The following is a 6,439-nucleotide window of genomic DNA, read 5'->3' as shown; positions in this document are numbered from 1 at the left end:
AAAGAGCAGCCCTGGCCAACATTCCATCCCCAGAGACCAGTGACCAATCAGACGGTGACGCGGGGCCGCGCGTTCTGACAAGAACCCCCGGGGCGCCCGGTCACGTTCCCGCTCGATTCCGCGGGTGATTCCCATTCCCATCCTCATGCAGGAGGACAAACAGTTCCACATCCTCCCGGGGTGAGCTCGCGTGATCAGGGGGTGTCGCCGGCTGCCCTCTGCGAACCTGGCATAGATGCCGCTCCGCCTACCTTCCTCCTCAGGGCGGGTCACCCCGCCCCACCCCAACCCCTGGCCACCACCAGCGTGGTGTCCACGTGCGCAGCCTTCACCTCCCTGTAGGCCAGCGGTTCTCCACCTTGGCTGCACGTTAGAATCACCTGGGAATCCTTCTAAAACCCTGATTTCTGGGCCTCATCCTCCGGAAATTCTGTGTCTTTGTTAGTCATGTGGTGGCCCCACCCCATCACAAAGACACAGAATTTCCAGAGGATGAGGCCCAGAAATCAGGGTTTTAGAAAGATTCCCAGGTGACCCTGATGTGCAGCCAAGGTCGAGAACCACTGCTGTAGGTGCTGCTCCGTGCGAGGGACCAGCACCTCCCAGACCTGAGACTCCAGGCGTCTTTCTGACGGTCCCATTGCAGGTCCCCAGCCGGTCACTGCTGCCTTCGCGGGCTCTTCTGCCTTCGCGGCCCCTCTTCTCGCTGCTGCTGGTCCTTACGGGGCATCCCTGGTGTCTGCCCAGACTTGGTCCCAGGAACATGCAGCCGGCGGAGCTAGGATGTATGGAGGGGAGGCATGTCTATGAGGATTTCATGTAAAAACTCGCCCGCCAGCCTGGCTCAGTGATTGAGACTCGACCTGAGAACCAGGAGGTCACGGTTGATTCCCATTCGGGACGCAGGCCTGGGTTGCGGCTCAATCTCTTATCATTGTTGTTTCTTTTTTCTTTTTTGGTTAATCCTCATCTGAGGATATTTTTCTGTGGATTTTTAGGGAGAGGGAAAGACAGAGAGAAACATGGATGTGAGAGAAACACATTGATTGGTTGCCTCCTGCACGCGCCCCGACCAAGGCCCCGGGCCGGGGAGGAGCCTGCAACCGAGGTACGTGCCCTTGACTGGAATCGAACCCAGGACTCTTTGGTCTGCAGGCTGACGCTCTACCCACTGAGCCAAACTGGCCAGGGCTAATTTGAAGTTTCTATCTCCCTCTCCCTCTCCCTCTGAAATCAATAAAAACATATTTAAAAAGTCATTGCTCATGGGCATGAAACAGGAGGAGGGGAGGCCTGGTGTGCAGGTTGTGGGAGTCAGCCTCGCTGCCCCGCCCCTCCCGTGCCGGCCGCCTCACCGTGTCTGTCCTGTGGCCGGGCCCCGCCCACGGCAGCCCCTCAGTGAGTGGCACTCGGGAAACAAATTAATATGCAGGTGGGATTTTAAAACGATATGTGAACCGAACAGCCATCTTGGCAAGACATCGACCTCTTATTCCACTTCAGGCCCATCACACGGCTGCTTCAGCCACATTTCCTCTTGTCCCTGTTCCGCCGCCGCCGCCGGAGCCCGGGAGCAGTTCCTGGCGCTGCTGCCGCCGCCCGCCTTGGCCGCAGAGCTCAGTGATGATGGGCCACATGTGACTGGGCGATTGGTGTCAAATGTTAGCAGCAACATTCATTTCCCCTGAAACGGACAAAGGAGAGGACGAGTCACTCGGAAATTCTGTCTGGAAGCTGCACCTTGCGAGGGACATTCGAGATTGAAAGGGTTTGAAATTTAAAGTGGCTGCATGTCCCTCGCCGCTGACTGTCCCAGGGGTCACGTGGAGCCGTGAGAGGCCGAGGGAGCACATTAGTGCTGGGAGTGGCCAATGTCCTTGTCACCGACTCCTCCGCGGCAGCGCGTTCGGAGGGCCGGGAGTACCCGACACCTGGCGTCACACGGAGAGAAATCCGTGGGCTCCAGGCCTGCCTCTGTCACTGCCTGCGCTGCGAACCTCAGCTTCCCCATCTGGGATATGGGCTTAAGGGGATGATGCTGCTCAGCTGTATTTTGCAGGAATAAGCAGGTTAAGTGTTAGAGTGGGCTGGAGGGGTCCCGGTGGCAGAGTGAGTGAAGGGCAGTGCACGGGCCTGTCTGAGGCCACAGGTCTCTGGCTCCTGCTCCGAAACGGGGGGCTCTTGTCCTGCCCCCTCCTCCCACCTCACCAGAAGGGCACTGGCTTCTCAAGACACGCTGTGCAGACAGCTGCCGTCCCTTAGCAGTGACCAGCCGGTGTGTGTCTGCAGGACTTGGACTTGGGTTCAGACACGGGGCTCCCCAGGCCCCCCAGAGGTCCCTCCAAAGAGGCCCTGGATCATGGGAGCTTACCATTCCCACTCCCTGATCAACATTTTTCAAGAAAAGAAATATACATGGGCTGTGCTGGTTATTATTTATTTTAAAAATTTTAAATTGATTTTTAGAGAGAGAGGAAGGGAGAAGGAGAGAGAGAGAAACATGGATGTGAGAGCAAAACATCCATTCATTGCCTCCTGCACTCCCTCTACCAGGGATCAAGCCTGCAACCTGGGCACGTGCCCTGACGGGGAACCCTACTGGCGATCTTTAGGTGCCGAGGCGACACCCAACCCACGGAGCCACATGGGCCAGCTGTGCTGGTGACAAAACATCTGGGAGGCTCTGGCTCCCGCCAGCCCTCGTGGGCTCTGAAGTGACAACGTCATTGTTAACGACGGCTTCGCCCACAGATGATCCGCGGCCTGTTGAGAAGGGGCATGGCCCGGCCTCGGAACAGGCCACCCTGGTGATGCAGCCGCATACGCTCATGAGATGGGGGCACTGTCCCTTAAACACCCCAACCTCATCTGCACGTGATGTTCACCAGGAGAGGAGGCTGGGCTCAGCGGGCTCCCTCAGTTCAGCCACGTAACCCGTTCGCTTTGTTTGATGTCGGCGAGCGAAGACCCTCTCGCTCACCGTGACTCAGGGCGGCAGGGGAGGCGGGGGTGCAGGAAGGGGATTACCATTTACCCTCCTGCCCGGGTCTCCTAACGGATGGCTCCGCGGGACGCTGGCGGCTTCGTAAATCCTCCGGCCGCACCAGCAGCGTGTGGGACCCGGGGGGACACCCAGGCGGCAGACACTGTGCCCAAGGCGAGGCCCGCGGGCGGATCAGGAGGCGGACGGCCTGACCCGGGTCTCACCAGCCGCTCCTCTGGCAGAGTCCGGCCTCCGTGGGTGTTGTTGCTCGCTCTCTAACGCGCATGTCCAGAGTGATGGGCTCTCTGGCACAACCACACCTCCCGCGGCGCCTGCGAGGGGCTGTGAGTCGGCCGAGGACTCGCTGTGTCATCCTAACAAATGGCCCCGAAGCGCGGCGGCTCCCAGCCACGGAGAAAAAGTATTTAGCATAGTGCCTGGTACTTAAGTGCTCAGTACATGTTCGTGCTGGTGGTGATGACTTACTGGTGTTGGGGCTCGGGGTGGGTGTCAACGTGTAACATACTCTTCCCTACCAAGGTCTTACCCAGGGACGCGCACTGCCCCTCAGGGCCGGCCTGAGCGTAGGGGTCAGCTGGGGTTGGGTGTACGTTTTTAGGCAAATCAGGGACCCTCCCATGGAGCCCCGAACGCCTTTGATCTCGTTTGGCCCAGGCACAGCCCTCTTTCCCACAAGCCATGGGCTCGTCGGAGACACGGCCAGGCGCCCCACAGACTGTCCTGCCCATAGAGTGGCCCCCTGCTTCCCAGGACGTCCTCTCTCTCGTGCCTGATCCTTCATATTTTCTGTCCCCTAGATGGGCTCTGTCAGCTTGTTTGGGGGCAAGAATACTTCATAGGAGGGTTTGGTTCTCTCTCCCTCTCTCTCTCTCTCTCTCTCTCTCTCTCTCGGCTGCGGAATGGGGACCTGGGACGGGTGCTCTGGGCGAGCACAGGTCTGCCCATTCCCTTGGCGGTGCCCACCGGGCTGAGACGTGGACGCTGCTCGGTGCCCCCCGCCCGCCGTCCTCTCAGGATATATGAGACGCTCGGATCAGGACGTTTTATTCTAATGACAAGGAGTGTAAAGGGCCAGGAAATGGCCCGGCATCAATCTCCACTCCGTCGCGTGGCAGGGGCTGCAATGAAAATGAGAAATAGTGGGAGCTTAACCCGTGCTCATTACGGGCCTAATTGCGTTCTGTGGGCCCGAGCTCCCGGCAGCCGACCGCTCCTTGTCAGTCGGAGAGAGACAGACGGCCCCGACGTCTCTGCGCATCGCAGGCGGCGGCGGGATGGCCCTGGCGCTGGGGAGGCGGAGGTGGGCGCGCCTCTGGTCTTTGCCCTGCGTGGCTCGCACAGGCCTGCGGAGCGTCTGGGTCAAGGCGATTTGCGTGCACGTGCCTCCAACCGCCCAAGGTACCCTTCCGCTAACACGCTTCACCGGGTACTCAAGGGAGGGCCCTGGTTTCTACAACCAGTGGCGCTGAGAGCTGGTGGCAAGAGGGGAGGAGCTGGGGTCAAAGGCTTGTCAACCCCCCCGCCCCCATCCTTCAGTCGCGGCCGGGGTTCCCGGGCTGTGTCCCTGCAGACCGAGCTCCGGGGGACCCTGCGGGCTCACTGCACAGCTTGGGGATTCCTTTGCGGCTGGTATGTGACGGGCCTGTTTACCAATCACCATCTCTCCCAGTGGTCCATGCATCCTTTTGCATGTTATTATTTTTAAATATGTTTTTAAATTGATTTTAGAAAGGAAGGGAGAGGGAGAGCTAGAAACATCAATGATGAGAGAGAACCATTGATCGGCTGCCTCCTGCACGCCCCACACTGGGGTCTGAGCCTGTAACCCGGGCCTGTGCCCTGACCGGGAATCGAACCGTGACCTCCTGGTTCCCAGGTTGCTGCTCAGCCCCTGAGCCGCACGGCCGGGCCTTTCTGCAATGTTAACCGAACACCTGCAGCGTGCTAGGCTGGGGGCACAGACAAATTAAACTGAGCCCTTGCCTCCTGGGGTCCACTTTCTGAGGCCACAAGGTGGGAGAGGCAACAATGACAGGTGCCCAGGCTGGCGGCCGGAGGCTCCAACAGCTCAGGGCTCGCTGCCTCCCTGGGAGCAGTCGCCGTGTTGGCCGTGACTCCTTGGATGCAAGAGGCCTCCCGGGCCGTTGCTATGAAGACCTATGGCTGGGGGGACGGGGCACCTGCCTCTCCTGCCCTTCGTGCGGCCGGAGGCCCCAGAGGACGGGCAGAGCCGCGGGGAACGCTGCTGGCTTCTCATTGTCTTTCCAGCCCATGAGGCTACCCGCACGATCATCTCGTCCCCGCAGCCTTCCTGGCCTGTGGCTAATGAGATTTGTGCTTTGATTGGTTGTAGAACATAAATTAGCTAATCGATGGCAGTGGATTCCCGTTATTTCTCAGATGTGCGTGCTGCTGCGGGGACCTGAGCGAACATTCCAGTCCCTTTCAAATCCTCCGGATGATTCCGGGGGCGCGGCTGTGGGAACCTGGCGGCCTCCGTGCCTCCTTGTGGGCGAGGGCGAGGCAAGGCTGCCCCCGCAGCTCCCCGAGCTCAGCAGACGGTCCCTCTGCACCAGAGGACCGAGCGGGGATGAGGAGAAAGTTACGTGGGAAAAGCAAGAGACAGCACGGAGAGCTCACAGCCCGGAGGCCTGTTTCCTGACCAGAAAGGGGGCCAAGCCCGGCTGGGTGGCTCAGTGGTTGAGCATCGACCTACAAACCAGGAGGTCAGGGTTCGAGTCCCCGTCAAGGGCACATGCGCAGATTGTGGGCTCGATCCCCAGTGTGGGGCGTGCAGGAGGCAGCCGATCGGCGATTCTCTCTCATCGCTGATGTTTCTCTCTCCCTCTCCCTCTCCCTTCCTCTCTGACGTCAGTAAAAATATATTAAAAATAAAAAGAAAAGCAATGGGCCAAATGGGCATCGGAGCTCAGGCGAGTGACGGCGGTTTCTGCCGTGCTCTTCCCTTCCAGCCCCGGAAGCGGCCTGCGCCCTTAGCCAGCGTCTGGGCATAAACCGGGGTGGGCACTGGCGCCCAGGCCTCTGCGGGCTTGCTGGTGCCCGATCCGTGAGCACCGGAACCGCAGAAAATGGAATGTTCCCCAAAGAACCTCCAGATGTGCTGGATTCTAACGGCCGTCACGCAGTGAATTAACAGCAGGGAAAGGGGCTGTAAAACGGAAATTGCTCGAAGCCACGTGTCTGCTTTGAGCCGTCCTTTGCGGGGTTGCGTCGCCATCAGTGTGAGCCAGGCAGCTGCGTAACTGTGCATCATGTTTATGAAACAGTCACGAGGAGACGAATGGCGAGGAGACAGCTGCCCGCGCCCCTCGCGGAGTCAACCGCGCAGAACGGGGCGCAGAGCATGTGGAGCGGGACAGCCCGTGGCGCCCGTGGGAGAGGGTATGGCCCGGGAGCCATGGGAGCGGGGAACGG

This window comes from Myotis davidii, unplaced genomic scaffold (assembly GCF_000327345.1).
Source record: "Myotis davidii unplaced genomic scaffold, ASM32734v1 scaffold72, whole genome shotgun sequence".
Classification (NCBI taxonomy): Eukaryota; Metazoa; Chordata; class Mammalia; order Chiroptera; family Vespertilionidae; genus Myotis; species Myotis davidii.
This window is presented reverse-complemented; position numbering follows the sequence as displayed.